The following is a 10,684-nucleotide window of genomic DNA, read 5'->3' as shown; positions in this document are numbered from 1 at the left end:
GGGTTTTTTTTTTTTTTTTTTTTTTTCCGATGTCGTTTTGACCGATGTAATAAATAAATGATACAACGTCGGTTATAAAAAATTGATGCTGTATATTTTTTAAAAACTTTTAAATAGGTATATATGACGTATATTTTGTAGCTAAAAGTCGCTGTCGATTTTTAAAATAATTGACGTGGTATACTATTAAAGAATCAACGTCACATATGTTTATTATTATTATTATTATTTTACAAAAAAACATACCACATCGATTTTCTTTAACAACAGACATGGTATGTTATTTTTTAAAAAAAATATTCGAAAATCTTACCACGTCAGTTATTTTTTAATAACCGACGTGGTATGTTGTTATATATATATATATATATATATTAATTTTTTTTTATAATTTTTCCAAAAAATCAAAGTAGTTATACAATTCACATCAACATTCAAAACCTGTGCAATTTTACATTCATAATCTCACAATTGATCAAGTTGTTGGTCCCGAAAGGGTTGAGAACAAGTCTAGGGGGTGAATAGACTAGTTAGGTTTTTGAAACTTTAACACTTAATCCAAGTGAACAGAAAGGTTACTTTAACAATTCGTTGAGAATGCAAAGTTGAATTTGTTACGTATAGAAATTCGATACGCAACGAAAGAAACTTTTCGAGCAAGTTTCAAGCTCCTCATTGTATTCAAGTTACGGTAACTCCGATATGAATAGAACGAGAAGGAAAAAAAATAACACTGTTATTCTGCCATGCTTTCGCAGTATAAGGACAAGCCTTAAAAAACCTCTTATGACCATAATTAAAGCAACGGTAATTAACTAAGGAAGGCAACAAATAAGTGAAAGATTAATAATAGGCATAATCATGGTGCTGCTTTGATTTCTTATTCCTTAATGACCTCCTTAAATTATGTCCTTCCCTAATTGATTTTGTTCTATCATCTTTCTATCTGCTTGATGATATTCCACCACTTCACTCTTTGGCTGTGATCGTATGTCTTGTGCAATTGTTGGCGTAACACTCGGTCTCCCATCGAATGTCACCTTGTCCTCAAGGTGAAACTCTGGGTACAATTTTCTAAGATCTTCAGTTGGAACCCATGTTGAATTTTCATGGGGCTCGCCACTCCATTGTACTAGAAATTGAGACTCAATCCTTCCATTTCTAAGCACCTCCCTTTGGCTGCAAATAGCGACTGGTTTGAGTATTGAGTGGTAGCCATTAAATTCCTCCGGAAGTTGGTGGGCAGAAAGCAACTGATGTCCCTTAAACTTTTTTAACATAGAGACATGAAAAATCGGGTGTATCCGTGTCGAAGTTGGCAAACCAAGTCGATAAGCCACGCTGTCTATTCGTTGAGTGATCTTAAACGGTCCATAGTAGCGTCTCGCTAGTTTGTGTCAAACACGCTTTGCTACCAAAGTTTGACGATAGGGTTGTAGTTTGACTAACACATTATCCCCGACTTCAAAATTCACTTCGTGTCGACCGGCATCGGTTTTCTGTTTCATACGTTCCTTAGCCTCCCGTATGTTTGTTTTGAACAACAGTAAGAGTGCATGTCTGTCCTGCAACCACTCATCCACAGCTAGGCATGACCACGATTCGGTTCCGGTTCGGTTCCGGTTAACAGGCGGTTCCCGGTTCGGTTCCGGTTCCGAACCGATGGTTCCCGGTTCCGAAATTGGACGAACCGGAACCGAACCTTACGGGTACGGTTCCAAGTACGGTTTGGAACCGGCGGTTCCGGTTCGAATCAGATTTAAAAAAAAAAAAATTTGTAATTTTAAAAATTTTTAAAATAGTCCAAATTCAACAATTAATATTTTTTGTAGAAAAATTTTCATTCTAAAATGTTTTTAAAATAGTTATATTAAATATTTAAACTTCAAAGTTAAAACTATATTTAAAAAAATTGTTATAGTTGAATTTTAAAATGTTATTTAATGTTTAAACATTAATCAAATAATATTTAAACTTTAACTAAATAATAAATAATAATTAAATTTTTTTTTTATATTTTCCGGTTTGGAACCGGAACCGGCGGTTCTGATTCCAAACCTTAAGGGAACCGGTTCCGGAACCGTCCGTACGGTTCCGGTTCCGGTCCAGTTCCAACCGTACACGGTTCAGTTCGAACCTTCCAGTTCGAACCGAACCGTGGTCATCCCTATCCACAGCCTGAACTGATGTAGCGTCTTTTTTGTATGGTGGAATTTGAGAGGGTTTCCTACCATAGACAGCTTCATACAGGGTCATTTTGATAGAACTATGATAACTACTATTGTAGCTATATTCTGCCCAACTCAAATATGAGCGCCATGCCTTGGGTTTTTCATGTGTGAAAGCTTTGAGATATTGCTCCAAACCTCGATTAACCACTTCAGATTGGTTGTCTGTTTGGGGATGGTAAGATGTGCTTCGCTTCAATGTAGTGCTACTTTATGTGAACAATTCAGTCTAAAAGGTGTTAATAAAAATTGGGTCACAATCTGAAATGATTGTTGTTGGAAAACCATGTAGCTTTACTACCACTTCAATAAACAAGGTTGTTGTTTTCTCTACCGTGAAATTGGGGGGTAACGCTCCAAAGTGAGCATATTTACTAAGTACATTGACGATCACCATGATTGTAGTAAAGCCTTGCGAGGATGGAAGAGTTGTAATAAAATCCATCGTGACTGTGTCCTAAATTTGAGTTGGTACCAGTAAGGGCTGTAATAAGCCTGCTAGAGCCTGCGTGGAGTATTTGGTTTGTTGGCACACAAGGCATGACGCAATAAATAGTTCCACATCTTTACGCATCCCTGGCCAATAAAAAGAATTTTCCAACTGGGCAAATGTTTTTGTAGATCCTTCATGACCAGCTAATGTAAGAGCAGCGATTTTTATGGTAGAGTCGACGACAATGTAGTAGCGGTTTTTGAAGAATAATATACCGTTAGTGATTGAGATGTGGGGTGCGGCAACTCCATCAAGCAATTGTTGGTGTAATTTGATGAGATCAAGTTGTGTCCTGTTATCCTCACGAATAGTGTCAATGAAGTGCGCACGAACAGTAGAAACGAGAGAGAAAAAGGTACTATGCAAGGCTTGAACCTCCGAGTCTGGAGTACGGGATAATACATCCGCGACTTGATTGGAGCTACATGTTTTATATTCGATCCGAAAGGAAACCCCAATAATTTACGAACATAAATTTGTTGTTCTGGGTGTGCACAAGCTGTTGAACCTATTCCCTCAGGCTCTTGTGATTGGTTCGTATAATAAAAAACCGCCCAAGGAGATATTGACACCATTTATGTACAACTTCCACAATGGCATAAAATTCTCAATTATATGTAGATTGGGAACGCATGCGTGGGCCCAACTTTTTGCTAAAATAAGTAAGGGGCTGCTCATCCTGGAGTAGCACTGTGCTAATGCCAACATCTGTTGCATTAGTTTCCACTATAAATATTTTTGTAAAATCTCGCAATCTTAAAACTGGCGCCTGTGACATTGCAGTTTTTAATTGTAAAAAAGCAGTGGTTGTTGCATCTAACTAGTGAAATGAATCAATTCTCAATAGATCAGTCAAAGGAGCAGCGACTTTGGCATATCCCTGTACGAACCGTCGATAATACCCTGTTAGGCCTAAAAAGCCCCGTAATTGTTTCTGTTTTTTGGGTTGTGGCCAGGAAGCTTTAATTTTTGACAGGTCGACATGTATTCCATTGGCATCCACGATATGGCCCAAGTAATCCATAGACAATTGGTAAAATTTACACTTGGAGAGTTTAACATAAAAAGTGTGTCTTGCCAAACACTCAAACACCATGCAGAGATGATCCAAATGGTATTGCAATGACGAACTATAAATGAGTATATCGTCAAAGAAAACAATTACGAACTTACGTAAAAAGAGAGCAAGGATGGAATTCATTGTAGCCTGGAATGCTGATGGGGTGTTTGTTAACCTGAACGGCATGACAATGAACTCATAGTGGCCCTCATGAGTTCGAAACGCTATCTTATGAATATCCTCGTCATGGACTCGTATCTGATGATACCTAGCGCGAAGGTCCAACTTTGAAAAGATCGTTTGAGCCACCCAATTCATCAAATAGTTCATCAATGGTGGGAATTGGAAAATTGTCACGGATTGTGACCGCATTAAGAGCACGGTAATCCACACAAAAACGGTAAGTGTCGTCTTTCTTCTTAACCAGTAACACCGGAGACGAAAAAGGGCTTTGGCTTGGACGAATTATACCTTGCTTGAGCATTTCTTTAACCAACTTTTCAATCTCTGATTTTTGAAAATAAGGGTAGCAGTAAGGCCTCACATTCACTGGCTTAGACCTTGGCAGCAAATGGATTTTATGGTTTAAGGTTCGATGTGGAGGCAGTGTGTGGGGAGTACGAAAATGTGCTCAAATGCCTGTATTAGGTCCGCAGCTGCAATAGGGATGCCGGGCAAAATATCTAGTAGTGCTCATCTTTGATGGAGCGCTAATTGGTCAGAATCTGTCCTTATTCACCATATATTTGTTACAGACCTCCAATGACATCTTTAAGAATTTTGCGCATATTCTTCATCATCATATCGGTGTGAGTCATTGACTCCACAACCGAATCCTTGAATTCGTCATCAGCATTCCTTGATGATTCGGCTGGATGACTTTGTGAATAGATAACTTTTCTTGTGGCAACAGCTTCATTGACAACAATAGTTTAGCATTTTCTTTTCTTGTTTTCCTTATCGATTTCTTCACCTTTCTGAATAAAGACTTTTGCTCTTTAGCCATGGTTTGTAGAAGTGTCACCATACTTCAGATGTTCTCCAATGGCCTTGGTGAAAGATGAGGCGTCCGTTCTTGCTCAACACCAATGGAAAATAAGTTATCTAAGCTCACACCAGTTGGCGCTTCCTGGTTTTCACCAGAGTTGGTTGAGCTGGAAGCTGATCCAAAGATAAATCTTTCATCTCCAACAAGTTGCTCGAATGGTTCTTGCTCTCGAGTGGCTGGTTGGTCACCTTCACCATTCGGTTCTACATCCTCTCGAATCGTTTGCACTAAGGGCGAGCTGATAAGTACTTCTACTCCTTGAGTCAATTCATCACTCGGTTATACAACCTCTCGAGTAATTGGCGAATCGATCGGTCCTTCAACTTGAGCTACAGCCTCACTACTCGGTTCTAATACCTCTCGAGTAAGTAAGATGTAACATCTGTAGGCTCGGCTACTTCCACCACTTGGGCTAGGATGTCCCCAACCATTCGGTGCACAAAGGATTCTACCACTCGAGGGGACTCCTCGGGTTCAACTCTTGTTGCCTCCTCGGCCTGAGGAATTTGAGCTTCAACTAACTATTTGGCTTCAACAACAACAGTAGAAATCACGGCTTTGATCATTCGGTCTACTATTTCTCGGTTTATGTCCTCTCCGACCTCTCGAACTAGACTACTTGGTTGGCTTTAAGCTCTTGTACTCAGTCCAGCTTGAGGATTCAGATCCACAAACTTAGCTTCAAAGCGAGAGAAGGCTTGGGCCATCCTCATCTCCTTTGTAAAGGCTTTTACTGGCCTTTGAGGTGGTGCATGCACTTCTTCTTCTATAATTTTGGCATTTCCCTTGGCAGCTTCTCTCTCAGCTACTTTCTTCACATAAACACGGTGGATCTCGATTTGGTGGCTAGAAGAATGGAGGATGTACCCAACCATTCAAGAGAGAAATACTCTTCTGGCCGCATGTGTTGTAAACCCTCCTCAATGATGTCTAGATTTGACATGCGCCATTTCTGCGAGGTGGTTACTCGGATCAACTCGGCTAGCAGGTCTTCTTCAGTGGAAATAACATTGTCCTCTCCAACATACATGGCATCAAGTATAGATTCATCGGTCATTTGTTGAGCCAATTGGGCAATAACATTAATTTGTCGCACAATTGGGTCCTCGACAGTACCCTCACTGTCACCAGCATCTGCTGTACCCACCTCTCATGCAATCCCAGCAGCGACTCAGTTACATTCTCGCTCACCACGTCTTCTACTTGCGTAGGTTTTTGTGGGACAGATTGAGGTCAAATGGTAACCGGAACGTTAGTCCCACGGGGCGTCTCGGCTTGAGACTCAGCCTATCGAACAGTGCTCAAATCATTAAATGTTTGAGGCATCTCTACTGTTCCTCGAATGGTAGGCTCAGTATTCGCAACCTCTCGAGCATCTACCACTCGGTTCTGTTCCCCCTTAGCATGTGACGTCTCAGCCACCACTTCTTGTAATGTCTCTGTTGGCTTCTGCTTTGATGGTTCCACCGTCTTACCCTTCAGCTTCCTAGGAAGAAAAGCCTTAAGTGATTTGGCTTTCTTCTTCTCTAGGGCAGGTACATCAACAGTGATGAGTGCCAAATATGCCTTATTTTGTGAGGTGTTTTAATGGCCATTATTGCCTTTTGTGAGTCTTTTTAGGTTGAATTGTGTGCTTAATTGCTTTATTTTCATAAAAATTACATTTGAGGGCTAACATTGGAACGCTTTTGCATTTCTAGGGCATTTGGAGGCAAGAAAGGGCAAAGTGAAGAAAAATATGAAATCTAGGAGCTGTATGAGTGATATATGCTCGTATTGCCCTCGTACAAGATGAGGTTGAATGATGCATGCTTGGATCACGTTCGTGGTGGCAGCCGAAGTTAAATGAAAATGGGTACAAGCACATGTACGTGCGTATAAGGCTTGTACAACTGTCCAGATCACTAACTATAAATTATTGTTGGCGGGATTTATTTTAGGAACACTTCCATTAGTTTAGATTTACATTCTCTCACTTCTAGAGCAGGTTCTAAACTCTCTCCGATTGAGAGAGAATATATTTTTTAGGATTTAAGAGGAATTGACAACTCTTCTTCAACTTTGGATCTCTTCTTGCTTGATTGAATAAATCTTGTGGATTGATTGTGAAATACTCTTGAGCTAAGTAAAATTCCTGTATTTTTCTCTTTAATTTCATCATTAATCTCTATTGCTTAGCTCAATTGTTGTTGCCTTTCAATCTAGACCATGCTTGGTGATGGACAATTTTAATAAGTCCTCGCAAGTGCACGAATCACTGTAGTAATGTGCAAAGGCAAGGGTCGAACCCACATGGAATTGATACAATGCAGTTTAATAACTTACAATTAAATTAACAATTTAAAGTGTTCAAAGCTAATTGAGAATCAAAGTGTACTTAACCAAATAAAACTGCAAGTGAAAAATGAAGGCAGGAAAAACAATTGAATAACCACGAAACGAATTAGCAACAAGGGGATAAAAGACTAGGAACATGAATCAATTACCATTACTTATTTTGCAGATTTGTTTAACTTCCAACCAAATTAAGGATTCGTTCTAACTGCTATATGACTAATCCGTATGGCGTTCAGAATCAATCACGTGCTTTAATCATTCGTATGCTTAAGACATTTATTCAAATAATTAAAACCCATTTAGCCTAGAAGAACTTACGGAATACCCGGGTTATGAACCAAATAGTCAATCTGATAAGACAATCAATTTAGGAGCATATAATTAATAGGCATGATTTCTACTCTAGAAATTCCCTCAAATAGTTTAATTATATCATGTTAAAGTTGATCACCCCATAACACAATCAATTAACCATTTACGACCAAAGGATAAAACATAACTCAGTTGGCAAAATCATAATTGGTTCAATAGAAAGTAGTTCACACACCATCATTTTTTCAAAAAGTTATCACAAGACGAATCGGCAAAAATAAAGAATAAAGAAAGGGAAAAAGAATTGTCGTAATTGATTATGTTGTTGCAAAGAATTGGAATTGTAAAATTGAATTAATTTGCTGACCATGTGAAAACTAGTGCACAAATTTACAACTTCACAACTAACAATAGCTCAAGTTGGAAAAACACAATGCTTAGAGGCTTTAACATTACCAACTAAACATCATAATTATTGCGTAATCCATTCTCCAAATAGCAACACATCATACAGTGCAAATAACTTAATAATAAATTAAGAATTAGAGAAGAAACCAGAGTGTTGCTACTGAGATAAGTTGCCGAGGAAATTGTTGAGCTGCTACACCAAAGGGAATTCGTTGCTGAACAATTAATTGCATGCAGCAATTGTTGTAGGATTGCCCTGCCCGGAATACTGTCGAACAGAAGAAAATCGCTACCACCGAATTAATCAAAGGAAAATCGCCGCTGAGAAACCAAACACAACTGTACTGACCGGAATTGCTCCGGAGTGAATTGATGCTTTCCTCTTCACAAAAGCCCTCTATTTATATTGCCCAGCCTCCAACTACTTCTCCCTTAACTTCTGTGCTACCATGGCCGAACAAGATGCCCTGCGATCTCCTTTCTCGCGATGTTATTAACTGGCCCTGAAACTTCTGTACATATGCCGCACATAGGGCAACGACTGAGACACAAAATAACTCTACTTTTACTTAAATACCACATTTTTATAAATTAAAGCTCAAATAAAATTAGTCTAACTTATTAATATTAACCCAACTACAAACTTTATTATTATTTTATTAATTTATTTATAAGTATTTGGATAAATATAAAGTAAATACAAGTGTAATAATTAATAAAATTAGCCATAAAAATATAACTATATAATAAAAATTATTAAATAAAATATAATAAAATAATGTATAAAAATTGCACTTATCACTTGGCTAGAATTGTTTTGTGAGTTGGATTATATTCCCTTGTGATTGTTATGAATTGATTGAGGTAGAATTGACTATGTGTTGATCTTCGTTTGAAGTAGAATTTGTATAGACTCTTGTATGAGGAGTGCACACATCATACAAGAGGCTTTGGCCTGGGATGAGTGTGCTTGCAAGAGACTGAGACACACTCTAGCCCTTTCCACTTGCATTTCCCGCCTTAGATTCGAGAGAGCAAATTTCGGAATAAGGCATGTAGACCAAGTGTTTGATAAAATGCGTTAAGCATATAATTGCCTAAGAGGCTAGGACGGAACTGGCCTAGCACTAGTAAATGCCTTCCAAAGATCACAACTCATCACATAGCTTCAATTCTCACCATGATCTCTTCATTGCATCTAAGCAAGGGAATGCCAATCCAATTCATATCATATCACATTGCTTACTTTAGTTTACTTGCTTGCATAATTTACTTTACGTTGCCCTCTACACTCTATTCCTTGCCCTTGTTACAATGAATTTGCCTAGCTTTCTATCACAAATGTGTGCTTGTGCTTGACTGCACACCATTCAATTCCAAGTGTCCATCATCTTGAGAACGACATCTAGGGGAATCTTCATTCTCCACCCTACTTTCCATCCACCACTACATTCACAACTTATCAAGTAGCCAATCTACGTTTCGCCTTGGACTACTTTACCGTCTCGGGCTAGGGAACACTTGACTTACTAGGCTTCCTGGGAGTTGCACCCTTCCCTTTCGGTGTAAGAGGCTTGGTCCTCATATAGTAGGCATTTCGGTGCGCTTGTGCTCCCTCTCATAAGGTCACTATTCGGCTTATTGTGCGCTTCTTGGTGAATTTCTCTTCAGTGACATCATTTGTCCTAACCACTTGGTTTTCCACTATTTGGCTGAGGATGTTTATTGCCCTCTCGAACTCCGGCTTGATGGCATTCTACTTCAAAGAGAATTTCAACTAAGCTGGTGTTTGATCACCCTTTACTTCTTTCCACAGGGCATCTTGGTTATAGGCGTCTCGGATACCAAACTCTAACACTTTGCGTACCTTTGAGGTATCTTAGGATCTTCTTTGCAGTTGTGAGGTGACTCTCCTTAGGGTTAGACTGAAATCTTGTATATACACCTACAATAAATGAGATATCCGGTCTACTTGTGGTTAGATACTGTAACACCCCGTAAATTCATTTCAAGCCTTTCGTTCGATAATTAATTCCTTGGGCAATTTAATTATTTCCAATTGGGCTAATTCTTTCAATTTAATATATATACACTTGTATATATATATTCATGAGCCTAATTTATTTATTCTAGTCAAGAGCCCAATTAATTGGATTTATTCTTGTAAGGGATTCTTTATTCAATTTGGACCCTTACAACATTTGTGATTTAATATTCCTACAAGCCCAATTTCTTGATCATATGTTATATAATATACATATTGTTTCTAAGACATCTTATGGGCTAACTACTATATTAGTTTGTAAGGGGTGAATTCATTAAGCCCAACTTACTAGTCTTGATTATATTTATTTCCTACACCCATTATATTATAAGCTACTTAAGCCCACATCACTTTAAATGTCTTACACCCTAAATATTGTATGTATTCCTAATATATATTTGGATGATCAAATAACCTAAAAGCTTTCACTCCTTCTTCCTCCTACAAGAAATCCCACACGCCATTTTCATCTAGGAAATCCTCCAAAATTGATCTTCACTTTCCCTACAAGTTTTCAAGTAAAGGTTGCTCTTTTAAGCTTGGTTAGGAGTGGGTAAGTGCATCTATCCTAGAATCCATCTTGCATTTTGTGTTTTGATAGTCTTTTTAGCATATTCTTATAATGTTCTTTTGGGGTTCTTTGGGAAAAAGATGATCATCAAGAAGGTGGGGCTTTGTGAGCATTGCTAGAGGCTTGTTGGAGTAGGAAAAGCTCTTTGAGGTAACCATCCATGTCCATCAAATCTATTTTATT

This window comes from Ipomoea triloba, chromosome 11 (assembly GCF_003576645.1).
Source record: "Ipomoea triloba cultivar NCNSP0323 chromosome 11, ASM357664v1".
NCBI classification, from domain to species: Eukaryota; Viridiplantae; Streptophyta; class Magnoliopsida; order Solanales; family Convolvulaceae; genus Ipomoea; species Ipomoea triloba.
This window is presented reverse-complemented; position numbering follows the sequence as displayed.